The sequence below is a fragment of the Miscanthus floridulus genome, chromosome 9, assembly GCF_019320115.1.
Source record: "Miscanthus floridulus cultivar M001 chromosome 9, ASM1932011v1, whole genome shotgun sequence".
Taxonomy (NCBI): domain Eukaryota; kingdom Viridiplantae; phylum Streptophyta; class Magnoliopsida; order Poales; family Poaceae; genus Miscanthus; species Miscanthus floridulus.
In genome coordinates this window covers 54,144,267-54,165,116 of record NC_089588.1, presented here as the reverse complement: position 1 = coordinate 54,165,116, position 20,850 = coordinate 54,144,267, and the positions used below count along the sequence as shown (strand labels likewise).

General features: G+C 45.2%; 2 pseudogenes; one reads left to right on the top strand and one right to left on the bottom strand.

Moving 5' to 3' along the window:
- Window positions 1-3,281: 3,281 nt before the first annotated feature.
- On the bottom strand, window positions 3,282-3,827 carry LOC136479926 (uncharacterized; annotated as a pseudogene).
- Window positions 3,828-8,227: 4,400 nt separating this feature from the next.
- On the top strand, window positions 8,228-13,670 carry LOC136483727 (disease resistance protein Pik-2-like; annotated as a pseudogene).
- The last annotated feature ends 7,180 nt before the right edge of the window (window positions 13,671-20,850 follow it).

Genomic DNA, 20,850 nt, shown 5'->3' with positions numbered 1-20,850 from the left:
ACCCAAACGGGATGCATCACAATATATAGAGAAGTTCTTGTTTAAATCGGGCAAAATTAATACTAGAGTTGTAGTCAATCTCTTCTTTAGCTCTTCAAAGTTTGCCTGGCATTTATCCGACCATACATACTTAGCATTCTTTTCCAACAAAGCTGTCATGGGCTTGGCTAGCTTGGAAAAGCCTTCAATGAACCTTCGGTAATATCCAGCTAATCCCAAAAAGCTATGAATCTCACTTACAGTTGCTGGTGGTTTCCAATTTAGTACATCTTGCACTTTACCTGGATCCACTGCTATTCCTCCATTGGAGACTATATGACCCAGAAAAGAGACTTCCTTTAACCAAAACTCACACTTGCTCCGCTTAGCGTACAACTTATGTTCTCTAAGCTTTTGCAAGACCAACCTTATGTGTTCCGCATGTTCTTCTTTAGTCTTGGAGAATATTAGTATGTCATCTATGAATACTACCACAAATTTATCCAGAAACTCCATGAACACCTTATTCATCAGATACATGAAGTATGCAGGTGCATTGGTCAATCCAAAAGACATAACGGTGTACTCATATAATCCATACCGTGTAGTGAATGCTGTCTTGGGTATGTCCGAGTTCTGAATCTTAAGCTGATGATAACCAGATCGGAGATCAATCTTGGAGAACACATGAGCGCCTCCCAACTGATCAAACAAATCATCAATCCTAGGCAAAGGGTATTTATTCTTGATGGTAACCTCATTAAGTGAGCGGTAATCCACACACATCCGTTGACTACCATCCTTCTTATCCACAAAGATCACAGGTGCCCCCCATAGGGAAGAACTTGGGCGTATAAAACCTTTTTCTTGCAACTCTTTTAGTTGTTTCTTAAGCTCTTCTAATTCATTAACTCCCATTCTATATGGACATTTAGCTATTGGTGCAGTTCTAGGTAATAATTCAATAATGAATTCAATGTCTCGGTCAGGTGGCATACCTGGCAAGTCATCGGGGAAGACATCCGGGAACTCCTCCATGACACGATCTTGTTCATTGACTTCACCATCTAGCTGGTTCACTATGGCTGTAGACTGAGCTTGCACTACCACTTCTACACAGATTCTATCTCCATTAAGTGATGTCACAACCACAGATTTCTCCTGACACTGAATCACTACCCGGTGTTGTTTCATCCAATCCATTCCCAGAATAAGATCAATTCCCGCTGTTCTCAACACAATAGGCTTCACTTTGAAGTCTACCCCCCTTAAGGAAATGCTAGTTGAGGGGCTCCAATAAGAAGCTAGCATACTACCTCCTGGGGAATTTACTAGTATGGGGTTTTTCATGGCACACAAAGGTATGCTATGTATTCTAACAAAAGCTTGGGAGATAAAAGAATGCGAAGCACCAGAATCAAAAAGTACGGTAGTAGAAATAGAGTTGACGCTGAACATACCCAGCATGACCTTAGGCATCTCCTGAGCTGCATCAGATGACACATAGTTCACCTTCGTAGTGTGAGGTGGTCGGGCGTTGAACTTCTGATTGCTGGTCTGGTTCCGAGGTGCTTGTTGGTTCTGCTTCTTAGGACACTGATGAGCATAGTGACCTACTTCTCCACATCGGTAGCAGGCATTGGGATTGTTTGGTGCACCACTCTTCACAGGAGCATTGTTGGGCACTCCCTGGTGTGTTGTAGGATTGCTGGTCTATTGTGGGGGATGCTGATTTCCAAACTGTTGCTCGTACTGAGGGCGTTGCTAGAACTGGTTCCACTGAGGATACTGACCATGGTTTCCCTGGTGAGTTGGTCCTTGATTCCTCTACTGGAAACCTTGCTAGGGATAAGCACGTGGGCGAGTGTTGCTTCCAGAAGCTTGCCCTTGGAGCCTTCTCTTCTTAGCTTCCATCTCCTTGCGCTTATCGTCAATCACGATTGCACGATTCACCAAAGACTGGAAATTAGGGTATGTATTAGACATCAACTGGAGCTGTAGTCCATCATATAGTCCCTTGAGGAATCGGCATTGCTTATCCTTGTCATCCGCTATATCATTAGGAGCGTAGCATGATAGTTGTGCGAACTTGTCCCGATACTCCGCCACAGTCATTGATCCTTGCTTGAGAGATCTGAATTCTTCCTGCTTCAGTTCCACTAGTCCATCAGGAATATGGTATGACCGGAAATTGTCTTTGAATTCCTGCCAAGTGATAGCAGGAGCATTGTTGGGACGTCCAAACTGGAATGATTCCCACCAATCCTGAGCAGCTCCTTGGAGTTGCCCGGAAGCGTACAACACCTTCTCAAGGTCGTTGCATTGTGCTATGTTTAGTTGTTTCTCCACGGCATGCAACCAATCATCTGCCTCCATAGGGTCTGAGGCATGGGTGAACACTGGTGGATGACCTTTCATGAACTCTCCACACTTATCTCTGACCTGAACAGGCGGTGGCCCTCTTGCAGGTTCATTGTCCAAGCGCTGCATCATAGCTTGCATCAGCTGCACTTGCATTCCCAATATCTGTTCCATGGTCACAGGTGGCGGTGGTGGATTTATGAGAGCATCACACCCATGACCATGGCCTCTGCCTCTTTCTCCTCTTGTGGCCATCTATTTTCCAACAAATGTGCAAAATTTAGAGATTTTTCCAATTATAGAGAGCTTACACAAGATAAGAAACAGTGCTGAGAATTTTCTGGACAAGATTCAAATTCAGCATTTCAGTAAAACTGTTATAACTCGAGTTTCAGAGATCCAACAAAGGTGCACCAAGATTCATTAGAAAGCTTAGGACATCAGCTACAACTTTCATTTAGATCACTTTTACAGATTCTAAAACACACATGGTCAAAAGTAGAGCTAAACCGAGACTGTTCTGAGTTCCAGACAGCGCAGGAACTTCAACTTGTGTCTGCTAGATCTCACAAACCTGAACATCTATTGACGTGATTCCAAAGATATTTGAAAGATACAGAAGTCTAGTTATCTCCACAAAATTTTCAAAATTTTTGACATCCCAGATTTCGAGATATCAGATAAAGAACACAGGCTGCTCCAGAAATCAGCACAGCAGGGATAGGATAAAGCGAAACATCTGCATTAAGATTTCATTCTAAACTTAAAGTTCCAATCTAAGGAAGTTGTGGACATGCCCACAAACTTCCAGCAATCAAGCAAAATACAAAATCAACCAAGTTCACAAATTAAACATCTAATCAACCAAGTTCACAAGACCAACAAGACTAAATAAGAACACGAACTAACGACGTGGTAATCTAGATCAAGGCACCTAACACCTATGGAGCGGTGTCAATCATGGTGAAGGACCAGCGCTTCTTCTTGTAGATGGAAAGCTGTCCCAGTTGTGCTCAAAGTTCATCCACTTGTTTCTGAAGGCGTCTCTGAGCCCTCTGAGATGCACGCAGTTCTCCTTTGACTTCCTCATCCACTCCCTGCATAGCGTGGACATGCTGCACTGTTGCCTCCAAAGTTGGGTCATTCCCTGGTGGAGCCAATACCTGCCAAACACTCTCATGATCATTTCGAGGAAGGAACCTAAAGCGATCCTCCCCCATGGCCTCAAAGCGACGACCATGATAGTGGATGTAGGCGTTCTGGGCTGCATCCTCCATGCCATCCAAAGCATGGGCTCTCCTGGTAGGGGCACAGTGGACAGTCTCCACCTCATGTCCATTCTTGATGTCGTTCCAAGCGGTGACCACCAGCTCTACCTTCCAGAAGGTAGCCTCCAATAGATGCTGGTACTCAGCACAGTGGTAGCTGATGGAGGCGTGCAAGTCGGGGTAGTAGTCGTCCAGCACGTGAGTGAGGAGAGTGTGGTAGTAGGCTGTCTCTGGAGCTGGCTTGAAGTAGTACTTGCACTTCCAGCCAATCTCCTCATCCTCCACGGGGACAGCTGGGGAGGGTGCAGGTGTAGGGGAAGTAGCCATCGACTCCTCAGGGGTAGCTACAACAGGATAGACGGGCATGGCGACTGGTGTAGGAGCAGGTGTAGGTGTCGGTGTAGCCATCTCCTCGTCGTCGGAGATGATCACAATCTCCCTCTCCGCCTGTGGGGCACGCGGGGTGAACATGGCACGATAGCTGGCGGTGTTGAGGCGAGCAGTCTTCGGATTATGAGACATCTATAGATTTAAAGTGAGATAGAATTAGAATCAACAATTTTAAATAATAGATTAAGGTATGAAAAGCATAAATGTTTTAATAAAATAACAAGAATAAGACAGTAAGCAAGAAACCAGAGGAGCAAAGATGCTAAAACGACCGTTTTCTACTAGGCTTGCGTCCTACAGTCAACACGGCTCTGATATTAATTTGTCACACCCAATTTTAAGGATAAAATTGAATGCACAATACTTATATGTGCCCAGGAAACAGTCACACACACAAGTCGACAAATCATATAAAGTATCATCACGGTGTCCCTTACATCACATCCATAATACAACTTAGTCTTACATCACACAGTGGAAAATAAAAGATAATAAACTCTCATGGGCTTCATCACAGGGAAGGTCAACTGGTTGACCACAAGCCTAAAAATCCTCCGAGAAATCCTCATACCCGTTGTCATCTGTTACACATCCGGGATTTTTATCCAAATAAAGAAAATAAACAAGTGTAAGTACATCCCGTACTTAACAAGCTAACATGGGGTTATGAAGCTCAAAAGGTTGACACTAGTTTACTGCAGTTAGCATTTTTAGTAAGTCAAACTTTTATTCTCAGGTAATATCAAATTATGCTTAAGCTCCCATTTAATCCCATATGAACAATTTTCAGAGTCAAGTGTATCATATATCCATCATATACCATCATAAATGATCATCAACAAGTATCCAATTATTCTGTGAGTTTTCTAGGCCGCTCGTAACCGTGAGCACAGCTGTTATAACAGTTTGTTACCCTCTGCAGAGGTGGTGCACATTCACCGCAAGTCGTGATCCTCATATGCCCGGATTAATTACTCCCATGTCACTACCAAGGTGAGCGGGCAGGGTACACTATGAAGCCATTTCATAGGTTTCCCTAACAAGTTAGGGCCGCTAGGTTTCCTTGGCTGGCAGATGTAGGAACCCCCCCTTTCCTATGGCACATATCCATCGCGGCTATACTCATAGGAATAGAGGCAGCCCTATACCCAACGTGGCAAGCCCCATTTGCGCCAAAAAGGTAACCTCTAACTAGCTAGGAAAGATCATATTACTGAGCTAAAGTCAGAGCCATATGACTCTTCCGGTTGCACTGTCAGTCCCAGCTTTTGCCGACAGATAAGTCCTTATGGAGAGCTGGGAGCAACATGGACAAAGGTCATTTGCACCTTTGCCCTATGGAACAGTTGTTATGAATCATGTTAAACTCTTAGTTCCATAGTATCATTCATCATCATGTATATCAAGTTCAGTTAGAGCACTAGCAATCTACCCATATGCATTTAACCCATAGGAGACAAGGAACAAGATAAACAATCACTATGATGTCCTTACGAGTATCAAAATTAGACACATGCAAATGAGTAATTGATTAAAGTGAAATAGGATATCAAGGAAGGCCCATACTATACTTGCCTTGGTTCACAAACTCATGCTGGTCCTGCTGGTCGTCGAAGAGTTCTTGGTCTTCAACGTTTTCCTCACCGTCTGAACGCGACCAACACGGCAACATACAACATTCCAAAAGCATTCATGCAAAGCAAACATTCCTATCATTAGAACAGTACACCAACAGTATTGAAAACAAGATAAAATGTTTGTAAACATAATCTACGTCTCGCTACGATCACGTCAACGCGAAGTTCACGAAAAACAGAGCTAAAATGCGAAAGTTATGATTTAAACGGGTTTTCCTATAGCCGTATATTTAATTAAATCTAATCATGAAATTAAAAAGTTCCAAACTTGACTAACAGTAGTTCCAACATGTAGCTTATGAAATTACGAAGCTAACGCGATTTGAATGGATCAATTCGGAGCTAAAACGACAATTTTATAAATGAAACAGTTCAAATGGCATTTCTGTAAATATTGAAAACGTATTTTTGACTTAAGCCGTGAAGTTTACGTTTTCCAAACGAAAATGCGCATTCGGGGAACTACGCCTTGGACTGCGGGTTAGGACTTAGAAAAGTCCAGGGTCTCTTGCAAATCAGCCACGCGAAGGTGTATCGGAAGATCTAGGCCGTCGGATCATGGATGGAGGGCTCGGATTAGACCTGGGGAGGGAGAGAGAAGGATTCCGGCCGGGCACAGTTGTAGCCGCGGCGACGCTCCATTGCCAGCGACGAGAAACACGTCGGCGAGCTCGGTTACTGGCCTACAGTCCACGGTTTTCCCAACCGAGGGCACCGGGGGTTAGAGGGGAAACAGGGGATCTCGTCCAGGCCTATACGGCGGCCGAGAACAGCGGGTAGCGCGGTGGCCGCCATGGCCGGCGGCCAAGGCTTGCGGAGCTCGCGGCCAGGGCATCTAGAAGCCAAGAAAAATGAAAATAACGGTACCAGGAGAGATAGGGGAACAAGGCGAAGCTCACCAAGGGAGAAATGGAGACGGGGGTGGCTCGGAGACGACTGTTCGCGCGGAGGTTCCGAGCTCGGCGATGGCGGATCCCGGCGACCTTCGGCTGCGGCTGTTGTGGCCTCTGCTGCGCTCGGCGAATGCAAGGAAGAGGCGGGGAGGCGCAGGGGTGCGCGCGGGGGCTCGGCTGCTATTTAACAGGGCCGAGGAGCGGGGGGGGACGCTCCCACGACGCCAGTCGTGGGCGGCGGTTGCTGCAGCGCCAGGCGCGGGCAGTTCCGAGCCACACGGGGAAGAAGGATGGCGCCGACAAGTGGGGCCCGGGCGTCAGCGGCTGGGGAGGAGCGTGGGCGACGGTTTCGGCCAGGCCGTTCGGCTGGGCTGGGCCGCGGTGCTAGGCCGAGCGAGGCGGGGAGGCGAGCTGGGCAGGGCTGGCGCTGGGCCGCGGGAAAGAAAAGGCCATGTGGGCCGAATGTGAGGGAGAGGAGGGTATGGAAGGAAATTTCCTTTTTTCTTTTTCCAAATGGATTTCCAAAAGCATTTTCAAATGATTTTTTTTATTTCAATTCAAATTATAGTCAAAGTCAATCATTACAAAAACAAATGTGCAGCAGCATGAATGCATCAACATGTTTCTATACTTATGATTGATTTTAATTTCACAAAAATTATTAATTTCCTATATTTGAGTGCACCCAATATAACATAAATAAATCAAATTTACTATTTTAAAAGATTTCAAGTTTTAGGGTGTTACACATAATAGTTTAGGGATTACTAGTGTAATTTACTCTTTATTATATGGCTAAAAAATTGAATTCAACAAAGGGAGGTGCTACGTCAGCAGCTTTGGATTGAATAATCTCACTTTGTTTGAGATATCAGGTAGCCAATCAATTACAGATGGTCATTATGGAGATTTCATATTTTTCTATTCTACTAGAAAACTAGAAGAAGCCATTTTACCAAATGCTTTTCTAAAAAGCTTTAGCTCTACCGAAGAAACTGCTTCTGTAGAGAAGCCAGAGCCATTTTAAAATAGTTATCAATATGCTTACATATATATTTTATTGAGGTTAGAACTCTTGGTTCCTCCTAGATCTCACACTAAACTGCACCGTTGATCTTGAGCACCGTAGTGTATGCCTAAACGAAGGGGAAGCTAGAATTTTATGTCACCGAATCAGCGGAGTGACTCCCGAAGTTGCAATGCTATTTTATTGATTAGAAAGAGAGATTTAGAAATTTTAATGAGGAGATTCTAGTGGGAATAAGAAAAGCTAGTGGGCTTAGCCGACCACAATAGAATTATGTACTCCCTCCATTCCAAATTATATAACGTTTTGACTTTTCTATATACACTAAGCAATGTATTTAGAAAAGTCAAAATGTCTTATAATTTGCAACAAAGAGAGTAGCTCTCTACTTAAATGATTGTTTATGCCATAGTAGCGCTAAGAGTGCAGCCTGCATACAAAAATCATCATTTTTAATACCACACAATGATAAGACTGTTTTATACCATATATGTAATGTAACGGTGCATTTAGCAAAACTATTTTTGGTAGGCTTTGGTCAAAGAATATTTTTATGTAAGATAAAACTAAAATAACATAAACTCTTAGAACCAGTAGAGTATGACAAGTGGCGTTCTTTTAATTGTTATTATGAAATGTTCTTTTCCATGAAGCACACATAACACATACCGATCAATCTGTCTTGACTTGACAATAAATATTCTCTTTTCCAAACAGGTTACAGGTCCACATCTTTAAGGTGTGGTAAGACATTGTTGCAGAAACACCACTGCACATTAGTGAAACTGAAAGTTGAAGGGCTCAAGGGGGGCGACTGTGTTTTGCTAGTCAACGGCTAAGTAAATATATCAGAGAACCAACTCAGCTCACGGATCTGGCCAGGCAAAGACTTGCTTTGCAATGTCCCAAACTCCCAGTTGACTATGTTCATGCCTAGCTGATATCCCCATGTTCCCATCTCTAGGTGCGCGGAGGTTGCACAATTCCTCCGAGCATTAGCATCACTAATCACTAGCTGCTACCACAGAGACAAACACACTGGAGTGTCTAGGAAAGACGGGAAGCAATGGCGGACCTGGCAGTGAGCTTGGCCAAATCGGTGGTGGAGGGGGCTGTGACCAAGGCCCTGGCGGCGATTGAGGAGGAGGCAACGCTGCGGCAGAGCACGCAGAACGACCTGGCGTTCATCACCACCGGTTCCAGATGATGCAGTCCTTCCTCAATGTCGCAGATGAGGAGCGCGCCAGGAACAACGTGGTGAGGACCTGGGTGAGACAGGTCCGTGACCTCGCATACAACGTGGAGGACTGCATCGAGTATGTGATCCACCTTGACAAGGCGTCAGACTGCCACTGCCGCTGCCTCCCAGGCTTCATCAGGCCAGAGCTGCCGCTGGACAAGGCGGTCGCCGAGATAAAGCTGCTCAAGGGCAGGGTTGAGGAGGTGAGCCTTAGGAACATGCGCTACAACCTCATTAGTGATTCAGGTTCCAAGCCCGTCACGCAGCAACAGTTGGTGCCTGGTGCTTCTGTCGGTGCCACAACATTTGACATGCTCGTCAAAGCAAGAGATACCACAAAGATGCAACGAGGATTAGGAGATCTGACCAAGTTGTTGATCACCAAGAAACCTGGTGGAGACCTTGGAGTGATCTCAGTGTGGGCAGCAGGTGGCAATGCTGATACCACACCCATCATCAGGGAGGCTTATGGCAAACCAGAAATATGTGACAGCTTCAGATGCCGTGGCTGGGCAAAGCTGTCGCACCCTTTCAATCCCCATGAGTTCCAGCGGAGCTTGCTGATTCAGTTCCACACAAACTCATGCCTACAAAAGAAATCGGGTGTAGACGTTGGTACCCTCAAGAGATTGGAAGTGGCTGCAGAAGGCGAACTTATTGAAGAGTTCATGGAGAAAATGAAGGAGAGGTACCTGGTTATCCTGGAAAACGTTTCCAGTATGGTAGAGTGGGACACCGTCAGAGCTTACCTGCCTGAAGAGAAAAATCACAGCTGGGTCATCATCTCTACTCAGCAATCTGAAGTCGCTAGGCTGTGTGTTGGAGATCCATGGCAAGTGTTTGAGCTTAAGCAGTCAGCCGAACACTCTGTATGTGTTTTCTTCAGGGAGGTAAGCAGCTGAAACACAATCGAATAACTTTCTGGAAAAAAATGGTCTTTTGCTCTTATAGTTTTGATCATTACATATTCTAATCATATGCTAGAAATATTAATTTCAAATTATTGATAGATATAGAAGTACTTTGATTAAAAATGTACAGTAGCAGTTCTACTTATTTTGCTCATCACCAGTGAAGGGCTGGCTGTGCAAACAAAACGAAAATGTGCAGACAATGCTAGTCTTTGGTATATTTATCATTAACAAAAGCTCCCCCCCGCCCCTGCACACACACACACACACACACACACACACAATGAGACTGATTCCCCATAGTCCCCACATAGGGAATAACGGAAATAGGTTTAGGAGAAAGTAGTGGAATAAATTCTTATATTTGTTCAGTCAAATCATCAAATCCAAACTCATAATGTAACACTTGGCACAGGATTCAGAAACTGTGTCATCCCTCCAATGTTTGTTGCATGCTACATTAATTCTCTCCTTGACCACCCTTCTTAAATTTTCTATATTTTCAGGGTTCTCAAGGCGACAGAGATAAAAGCAAGCAAACCACTATGGTGATGGCTAACAATAATGAGGCATCATCATCAATGGGTGTCCAAAACAACACTGATATGTGTATTGGTCGATTCCCGCTAGTTAAAGTACGTGATTCACAGATGAAAGATCTCCGTGGCTATTTAGCCAGGGCGTGTGTTAATGGTGTTCCTGTGATATCCGTGTGGGGGATAGCTGGTGTTGGGAAATCAGCTCTAGTCAGGAACTTATACTATGACATAATGTATGACAGTAGCAACAGAATATTTACCATGTACAGTTGGGTGGATGTATCACATCCATTCAATTTAAGGAACTTGGCTTGGAGCTTACTTTCACAACTTCAGTCAGATTCTCCTCAGCAAAATGGAATCAGCAATCCCATTCAAGAGTGTCATGAGCTTCTGGAGAAGCATCGCTGCCTTGTCATTATAGATGGTTTGCAATCCACAGAAGAGTGGGATCTAATACGACATTACTTGGTATCTACACATTGTAGAAGCATTATCGTTGTGATTACAACTGAAGCAAGCATAGCCATACATTGTGCAAATCGAGAAGAGGCCATGTACAATGTCAAAAGTATAGAAGACGATGAAGCACGTGATCTCTTCAAAAAGAAGGTGTGTTTTCTTGCAAGATACTTGCATATTCTCTTGGTCTTGCTAAATCATTTCTCAGATGCATCTTGATGCTCAAATCTATGATTTTTCTTCTTTTCCCCCTCTAGGAGATTAAACTGTGTTTTGCAAAACATGAAAAATGGTGTGAACATTTTTTCTTTTGCATCAAAGTAGTTTTATCCAAGCTTTTTTTTCTCTGTTGCCACTATGCTCATCCAAACTTCTTAAAATACACAGAATCATCTTATCCAAGTCTTCTATAGTAAGCTTAACAAAACTCCTTATCCAAATGGTATCATAAAAATTCAGAACAATTCTTGGACCATGAGTACAATTTTTTTCTATTAACGAACTATATGTTTAGCAGTATAGATTTTATAAACAATAGACCATATTACAAACATACTATCAATATAGATATGTCGTAATATTTCAACAAAAAATTGTATATTTTTCTAAATAAAAACTTACAGATTATAACAAACAACAAGCTGCAATCCACAATTTGTAAGATAAAACAAACAGATCTTCATGCACATGTATTTTTTTCAATTTTCAATACATGAGTTTATGCATGTTAACAGCACAAGCTAAAACTAAATCTAAAGTGTGATTGATTGATCTACTAATTTAGCTTCTTTTCAATAATACAGGTAGGCACATTTCCAGATTCGTCCGCTTTAAGGGATTCTGAAGATCCGGAGCTTCGAAAACTTATTTCCATGTGTGGCGGACTTCCCAAAGTAATAGTTGCTGTAGCCAACTTTTTGGCACCCATGACAGTCAGGTGGATGAAAACCGCAATGAATCTTAGTGACAGATTTATGCATGATCTGGAGACTAAACCAGAATTTGATAACCTGCGTGGACTATTTGGTTGGATGCATTCCTACTTCCGTACTTGCCCAGATTATCTCAAGCCATGTATCCTCTACCTGTCCATTTTCCCGCAAGGCCAAAGCATTCGACGGAGGCGTCTAGTGAGGCGGTGGATCGCAGAGGGTTACTCGAGGGACACGTCCAACAGGTCAGCTGAGGAGAATGGGGAGAAATTCTTCTCGATGCTCCTTGATCTGAGTATCATCCAGCAGACTCCACATTCAGTCACCACTGCAGATACAAGAACGGTCATGTGCCAAGTCAATGGCTTCTTCCATGAGTACATCATATCAAGGCAAAAGGATGAGGACCTTGTCTTCGAACTGGAGGGCAGGTGCATATTGACCAGTCAACGCACAGGACGGCACCTTGTCATAAAGGATAGCTGGGACAGAGACAAGATCGTGTTCAGTAGTATTGACTTCTCAAGGCTACGCTCCCTCACTGTGTTTGGACAGTGGAAGCCCTTCTTCATCAGTGACACTATGAGGGTGCTCCGGGTGCTTGATCTCGAGAATGCAACAGGTGTGACATATAAATACCTGGAGCAGATGCTGAAGCTGCTTCCTCGCCTCAAGTTGCTCTCTCTAAGAGGAATAAGAGAGATCTGCCATCTGCCAAGTTCATTTGCTGCTCTGAGGCAACTTGAAACTCTGGATGTCAGGGGCACCTCCATAGTCACTTTGCCACCATCCATCACCAAACTTACCAAGCTGCAATACATCCGTGCTGGCACAGCCAAGGAACCATCAGTAGCATGTGCTCATTTGTCATGGTTGCCTTGCTGCTGCAGAGCTTGTCCTGTAGGTGGTGTTCAGGTGCCTGCAGGGATTGAGGAACTTACATCCTTGCACACTCTTGGTGCCGTCAATGTTGGTTTTTCAGGGGGCAAGACCATCCTGAAAGAGCTCAAGAAGCTCACCCAATTGCACAAGCTCGAAGTGACCGGCGTCAACAAGAAAAACAGCAAAGAGTTCTGTTCTACCATCTCAGACCACGTTCATTTGGAATCCTTATCAGTTTGGCTCTGCATGGGCAATAATGAACCATGTTTGAATGACATGTTCTGGCCTCTGCAGAAACATCTGGAAAAACTTCAAAGCCTTAAACTATATGGTCTTGCAAAAGTGGTGCCACCATGGATCAAAGATCTTCCTAAACTCACAAAGTTACATGTGAATATGGCAATATCAAAAAATGTTAACATAAGCGAAGGTCTTGGGGAAATAAAAGGACTATGTATTCTACGTCTTGATATCAGGCCACTTGAAGATGGTGATGGTGACCTTAACTTTTGTGTCAAGGTGAATGGAGTAGAGCAGCGCAGTTATTTGAACGTCAGGATACTTGAGATTGCTTGTAACTCTGAGTTAAATGTATCCTTTGGATCATTAGCAATGGAAAATCTTGAGCTGCTGACAGCTAAATGCTGTACTGGGTCGGCAGTGAAGTTTGCTGAGCTAAAGAGTCTGTCTAAAGGAAAACTCAAGGAGGTGTGGTATTTGGGTTCCCTTGACAACAAAGTTAAGGTGGACATGGAGAATCAACTTAACCAGCATCCTAAGACACCTGCTTTGAAACTGGAGGAACCATGTTCGTCCTGATGCATGCTGACAATCTGTCTGCTGTTTGCTGATTCTGGCACCAGAGCAGGATCAGGACTAAATGACTGGTGCTTTTCATTTATACCTTCCCGCGTCCTTTTCCTGCACTCTAGACATTTTGAACTGAAACATCTGCGTCCATGGCAGTGTAAAGATAATTGTTGCTTCTTCGATGTCAAAATGTACATGGAGAAAAATAAGGAGTTAACATATATAGCTAAAATGCTAAATTTACTCGAGTTTGTTTACTCTGTACTGCAAACGTTATATGCATCTGTGGCATATAATGGACCTGTGCATTGACATCGTAATTCAATTATCTTGCTTTCATTTTGTGCTTGTTTTCCCCTGATTCCTTGGGTGATATTGTGTAGATGTCGTCTCTCATAGTCTCATATTATTGGTTCATGTTAATTCCAGGTCTCATTGAGTCGATTTGTCGATGTGCCTAAAGTCTTGACCAGATCTTTCTCCATTAGAGTACACTATCTCTCTCCTGTGCTAGGTGCTTGTCAGCAACCTGGGTTCTACAGCTGAAGCCGGTGCCGACCAAGGCGTCACACACGACTAAAACCCTAAAGATGGGCCGAGAAGGAGCACAAGGGCGCGCCGGCCCAACACACGCGTCCAAGGCCCGGCGTGGGCATGAAGACGAGCAGCTGGCAAGAGAGCCGTAAGCTAGTGGTATAAGGATAGAGCGATGGTGAGGAGAGGGAATTAACAAAGAATTGAACCCTGTTTTGTAACAATCACTCCTCTGTTCTATGACTCTTCCTCCAAACTGAATCCCAACTACTGCTTGCTATCCTATTCTTCCTCTCTTGTATGCTGGTGCTAACAGTGCTATGCACATATGTTTTGTGCTAGTCAGTATGGAGGCTAGAAAGGATCCTCTAATTAGTAATAGTATGATTGCTAAAAAATCCAATAACCTAAACGGGACATCTTCAAAATGATTATATGTTTATATTCTGTACCATTCGTTTAGAACAAGTCACAATTATCATATCAACTGATGCACAAAATCTTATGCCCATGACAAAAATCTGAATTTTAACTTGCACTAGAAGTCTTGGGTTTCAACCAACCTCTTAGTAAATTTAATTTCCAAGGACAAGGCTATCTAGAATCTAGAAATTCCCATCTTTAGACCTCGTCTTACACTGGAGCATTTTAGGCCCAGTAAATCGCAAGCAATGTGACTCAGAGAAGCAACAAGCAAGGTTGCAAGTTAAGCATCGACAGGAAAACTAGATCTCTACAACAGACCCTCTTATCCACGAAGCAAGAAACAGAGGAACAGCTTTGAATCCGCAGATACCTTCTCCTGCTTGCTTTGTAAGAAAAAGAAAAAAGAATTTATTGTACCTTGGGCCAGAAGGACGTATTGGGGCAACAGGAACAAGCGACGCGCAGGTGTGGACGCCCTTCCTCTTCAAGCTCAAGCTGCTAGTCTGCTACCGGTTCGAGGTCGATGGCGTGGACTGGGGCTGCAGTGTCGTCGCTTATTGTGCTCGGCGGCGGTGGGGATTCCATGGAGTAGCGAGGAATCTGGGAATCAGGCGGTGAGCTGCATCATTGGCGGGCGCTGGGACTGCGAATTGGTGAACGCCGACCGGTGGCGGGGCCCTGTATTGCCTGGCCTGGGCACCAACAAGTCCAGCAACGCTGGAAGCGCATGAGCGAAGGACTTGAGACAGCATTTGTTTCGTTCCTTTTCGAGGCACAAATGAGAAACAGAATTCCATCGCATTTATCCCCTAAACTTACAACCTATTTTGATTCCAATTAAATTACAAAAATCTTTATTACGATAAGATTATAACATTATTAGGCCGTTTAGGTCTCTTGATTGACTATAGAGGTGGACTATTATTAGTTGGAGTATAAATGATCTATAATTTCAAAAAAAAAAAAAAAGGCTTTGGAGACAGATTGAGGATTTTTGTAATCCGGATCTGCAGTGTTTTGAGCATCTTCAGATTATTTTATCTGATTACTGTAATTCAGTTGGCATCCAAACAACCTCTTAATTCTTCATGTATTCAGTAAAAAAACATTTGAAGTGACACAAATGCACGTTTCTAAAATCAGAAAATTCATTCGATCACCATACTAGACAATTGTACTGTGACCTGCCACGTAGGTATATCAGCCAAAACATCCTGATATATATATGTACTATTACTAATGTACGCCTCACAAGATGATTCTACTGCCTCATGACTGTATATGTACTATATAACTCAAGAATATTTTCACAAGACAGGAGTCACGGCAAACCACATCCTTTCAGGTTCGACTGAAACTTTACTGTAAACTTAAATTCTTGATATATTCATTAAGGGTCTGTTTAGAACAAAGGAATACAAAATAGAGGAACGAGGAAAAATACAGGAATATAAAATGAATGAATGTGCAAAACAGAGGATGATAAAAACACAGGAATGCGAACACATGAACCAGGTGATGGATGAATAGGGTAAAACTCATATTCTAATAATGTGTGGACATAATGATATAGTAATTAAGAGTTTGAAATAATGTACAGACTTTTCCTTCGTTTCACCTCCGTTCTTAAATGGGGCCTTGTTTGAAATTCCCAATCTCCAGAGAGAGAGAGAGAGAGAGAGAGAGAGAGAGAGAGAGAGAGAGAGAGTGAAACAGAGAGAAGAAATTGATTCTGCCACTCACCCTCTCAGGATTCCTCATCAGCCGGTGGTGGATCGTCAAAAACAACCATCACATTCACCTCATCAACCACATTACCCTCCTTCTCAATGAACACGTCTCTAGTTATATCCATAGCAGCAAGACCTCCATCTACTCGGGTGCTCAGCACGGTTATCTCCTCCTTGTGGCGATTGTTTGGCAGTGCATTGACCTGTGCTTGCATTGTTATGGTGACACTGCACTTGGATCCTGGTGGGACAATGCCCTTGTCTGGCTCTATGCGGAAGCGGCATGACCTTGCCTTTGTCATGAAGGCAATGTAATCATCCGTATCGTTGGTCAGCTCAATTGAGTGTGATATCTGCAGGTCAAGTTCAAAGGGAAAGTGTGTTTCCAGCGGCTCAATCCCAAGCATGTCCTCCAGGCAAGGGATTTCCTGTGATGGAGAAATTAAAGATGCATTAGCTTTACCACAGCCTATCAAAGCTTTAGCTCTCTTGAGTTTCAGGGAGCACATATGGAGGCTTACCTGGAATTGGTCATCCTTACTATGTACTGCATTGATGAGCTCATGTGTTATGTCTACTATGCCAGGTCTGCTTGTCGAGTCAATTTGCATGCATCTTTGGGCCAGCTCGAGGCATTTTGTCACTTGTTGATAACCCAAGGGTGTATGTTTCGATGATTTAATCCACCTGTGCCTCATCTTCTAAGTACCTGCATTTGCACAAAACTATTTAAATCGGAACCAAAATACTTAATGCACATAACATGTATATTGTTATCAGCTTAAGAATACAACTAAAGAGACAACGTTGGCCATAGCAACACAGGTTTGGAATATTATGTCAAAGTACCCTAATTCCTATAACTGAGAATTGAACTGTTTCCGGTAAACAACCTATAAAGTTCATGTGAAATTCCTATGGTATATAGTATCTACTTATTGTGAGTCCCTTTTTTCTGTATTTTTTTAGTTTTCAAAGCAACTACCCTGTTACAGTTCGTAAAATTAATTGGCATACTATATTAATAAAGCAGTAACCTTTTATTGTTTTCTGTTTTCTATATTAGCGTTATTCCTAATGGAACATATGCACTGCTTTCAAGGTTGATCACACCAGTGAAATAGGAGCACGACTACTTTTCAAGGTCATATTTAACATCATGATGAAAAGAGAACATATGCAACATTGACATAATCCCTCTTACTTTGCTAAGATCAGCCTCGTTTTTAGTTCCTGTCACCAGCTCTGTGATCATTACTCCTAAACTATATATATCTGATTTGCTTGATGATTTGCCTTCTGAAAGGTATTCTGGAGCACAATATCCTCTGCATGACAAGTAAGAACACATATACCGACACGCTATGACATAAAGACATTGTAAGAGAACAAGTATCAGAAACAACAATGTATTAGTTGTAGCTTACAATGATATAAGACATGATGAAGTCTTAGTTTGTGAATTATTGTCAAATCTCGATAGACCAAAATCTGTAATTTTTGGCACCATGCGATCATCTAGTAGTATATTGGCAGGTTTGAGATCCATGTGGATTGATAGACAATAGCCTAACAGGCTTAGATTACTTAATGATGGAGATTACAGGAGGATTACATATATAGAGAGGAGGATGGCCCAAGGGGTCAGCCGAGTCCCCAAGAGTCAAACCGAGACCCAAGGGGCCAGCTGGGTATTAACCTGGCACAGGAAGCTAGATTACACAAGAGACTAGGTGATTACACTAAATAGCAATTAATTCTAACACCCCCCCCCCCCCCCCCCCCGCAGTCGGAGCGTCGGTGGAACGGACGTTCAGACTGGAACGAAAATCCATGAAGACGGAGGACGGAAGGCCCTTGGTGAAGACGTCGACGAACTGCGATGTGGTGGGTACATGAAGAACACGGACAGCACCCATGGCGACCCGTTCACGGACGAAGTGGAGGTCGATTTCCACGTGCTTGGTGCGCTGATGTTGCACGGGGTTGGAGGAGAGGTAAATGGCGCTAACATTGTCGCAGTAGACAAGACAGGCGGAGTCCAGGGGATGGTGAATCTCCTTGAGCAGTTGCCGCAGCCAAATGACCCTAGCGACGCCGTTGGCAACAGCCCGATATTCTGCCTCGGCGCTGGACCGGGAGACGGTGGGCTGCCACTTGGAGGACCAGGAGATCAGGCTGTCCCCGAGGAAGACTGCATAGCCGGAGGTGGAGCGGCGGGTGTCCGGGCAGCCTGCCCAATCAGCGTCAGTGTACACACGAAGCTGTGTTGCAGCTGTGCGGGGGATGACCAGACCATGACCGAGGGAACCCTGGAGATAGCGAAGAATCCTTTTGGCAGCGACAAGATGAACTTCACACGGAGCATGCATATGAAGGCATACTTGTTGAACGGCGTAAGCAATGTCCGGCCTGGTGAAAGTGAGGTACTGGAGGGCGCCCACAAGGCTGCGGTAGTTGGTGGGGTCAGCAACAGGGGGGCCGGCATCAGCAGGTATCTTTGCACAAGTGTCAACTGGGGTGGAGCAGGGCTTGCAATCGCTCATGCCATGGCGAGCGAGGATGTCCAGTATGTATTGGCGCTGCGAGAGGATGACTGAATCCCTGTGGCGCTGAACTGAAATGCCAAGGAAGTGATGCAGAGGGCCAAGGTCCTTCATGGCGAACTCCTTTTTCAATGCAGCAATGACACGGTGAAGGAGCTGCTGTGATGAAGCTGTGAGGACAATATCGTCCACATATAAGAGCAAGTAGACAGTCTCTGTACCATGGCTGTATATGAAGAGAGAAGTGTCGGACTTGGCTTCAGTGAACCCCAAAGAGATCAAAAAAGAAGCAAACCGGCTGTACCAGGCCCGCGGGGCTTGCTTTAAGCCGTAGAGGGATTTGTTGAGCTGGCAGACATGCTCTGGCAGGGCAGAATCAGCAAACCCGGTAGGCTGAGAGCAGTAGACGGTCTCTGAAAGTGTGTCGTACAGGAAGGCGTTCTTCACATCAAGTTGATGAATGGGCCAATCCTTGGAGTGTGCTAGTGTGATGACTGTTCGAACAGTGGCTGGCTTGACAACCGGACTGAAAGTTTCGTCATAATCAACACCGGGGCGTTGAGTGAAGCCCCGAAGCACCCAACGAGCCTTGTAGCGTTCCAAAGAGCCATCAGCATTGAACTTGTGTTTGAAGATCCATTTCCCAGTAACCACATTGGCCTTGGCAGGACGGGGGACAAGATCCCAAGTGTGGTTGGCCTGAAGTGCTGCATATTCGTCTTCCATGGCCCGGCGCCAATGAGGATCAGCAAGAGCATCACGGCAGGACTGCGGGAGTGGAGAGAGGGCCTCGGCATGCAGGGCGAGACGAGGCTGCCGGTACCCTGTTTTTCCACGGGTCGCCATACTATGGGAGTTGGCGACCGGCGGAATGGAGACAGCACCATCAGGTACTGGAGGGTCGCTTTTGACATAGCGCGGTGGAGACGGGATCATGCTGGAACGTCGAGTAGAGGCCCCTGCCGGGCGCTCGAGAGCCGGGGCAGGGACAGGAGCACGCCTGCTGTAGACGTGAATGATGGACGGCTTCAGGACGAGTGGTGCGGGGAGCATCTAAGCAGGTGCCCCACCGGACACGGCCGGCTATGCTGGAGAGGGGGGTGCCTGGTCAGAGGGCCCTAGAGACATGGGCGCCTGAACAGGGGACCCCCCCGGAGGCCCCGGAGGTGTCGATGGTAGAGGGGGAAAACCGGGAGGCTGGGAGGAAGCACGCGCCAGGGGAGGTGGTGGCCGGGGGGCAGCAGCTCCGGATGTTCCTGCAGGAAGAGGAGACACTGGGAGAGCGTCGTCGTCAGTTAGAAAATCAAGTTCCTGCAGGGGTGGGGAGGGTCGGCTGTGAGAAAAAGGAAACGTTGTCTCATCGAAGACAACGTGGTGGGAAATGATGACCCGGTTAGTGGCGAGGTCAAGGCACCGGTAGCCCTTGTGATCTGGTGGATAGCCAAGGAATGCACAGAGAGTAGAGCGAGGGGCAAGCTTGTGGGGAGTGGTGGCAGAAAGGTTAGGATAGCAAGTGCACCCAAACGCTCGAAGATCATGATAGGAGGGGAGGCTGCCATGGAGGGCGAAGAAAGGGGTGCTCATGTTTAGAGTTTTGGTGGGGAGGCGGTTGAGAATATAGGTGGCAGTGGCAAGAGCATCAGCCCAGAATACAGGAGGCATGGAAGCCTGGAAGAGGAGGGTGCGGGTGATGTTATTGACGGTGCGGATCATGCGCTCGGCTTTCCCGTTTTGCTGCGAGGTATAGGGACACGACATGCGAAGAGTGGTGCCGTGAGCAAGGAAGAAAGCGCGGGAGGCAGAGTTGTCGAATTCGCGACCGTTGTCACATTGGACTGATTTAACAGTGCAACCGAATTGTGTGGACACATGAGCAAAGAAAAGGGAAATAGTGGGAAAAACATCGGACTTAACACGAAGAGGAAAAGTCCACAGAAAGTGGGAGCAATCATCAAGAATGACTAAATAATATTTGAAACCAGAGACACTAATAGTAGGAGATGGCCATAGGTCACAATGAATTAAATCGAAATTCTTGGATGCTCTAGACATGGAGGTAGCAAAATGAAGGCGAGTATGACGCCCAAGCTGACAAGCATGGCAGAGGGAGTCGTCGTCAGGCTTGCTGCAGACAATGGAGGAAGTTCAAGCGAGGTTCTGAAGAGTTGCCTTGTCGGGGTGCCCAAGGCGCCGGTGCCAAGTAGTCAGAGAAGGAGTGGCGACAAGGGCGCACGACCCATCGGTGGATGACGGCAGCTGTAGGGTGTAGAGGGGCCCTGTGCT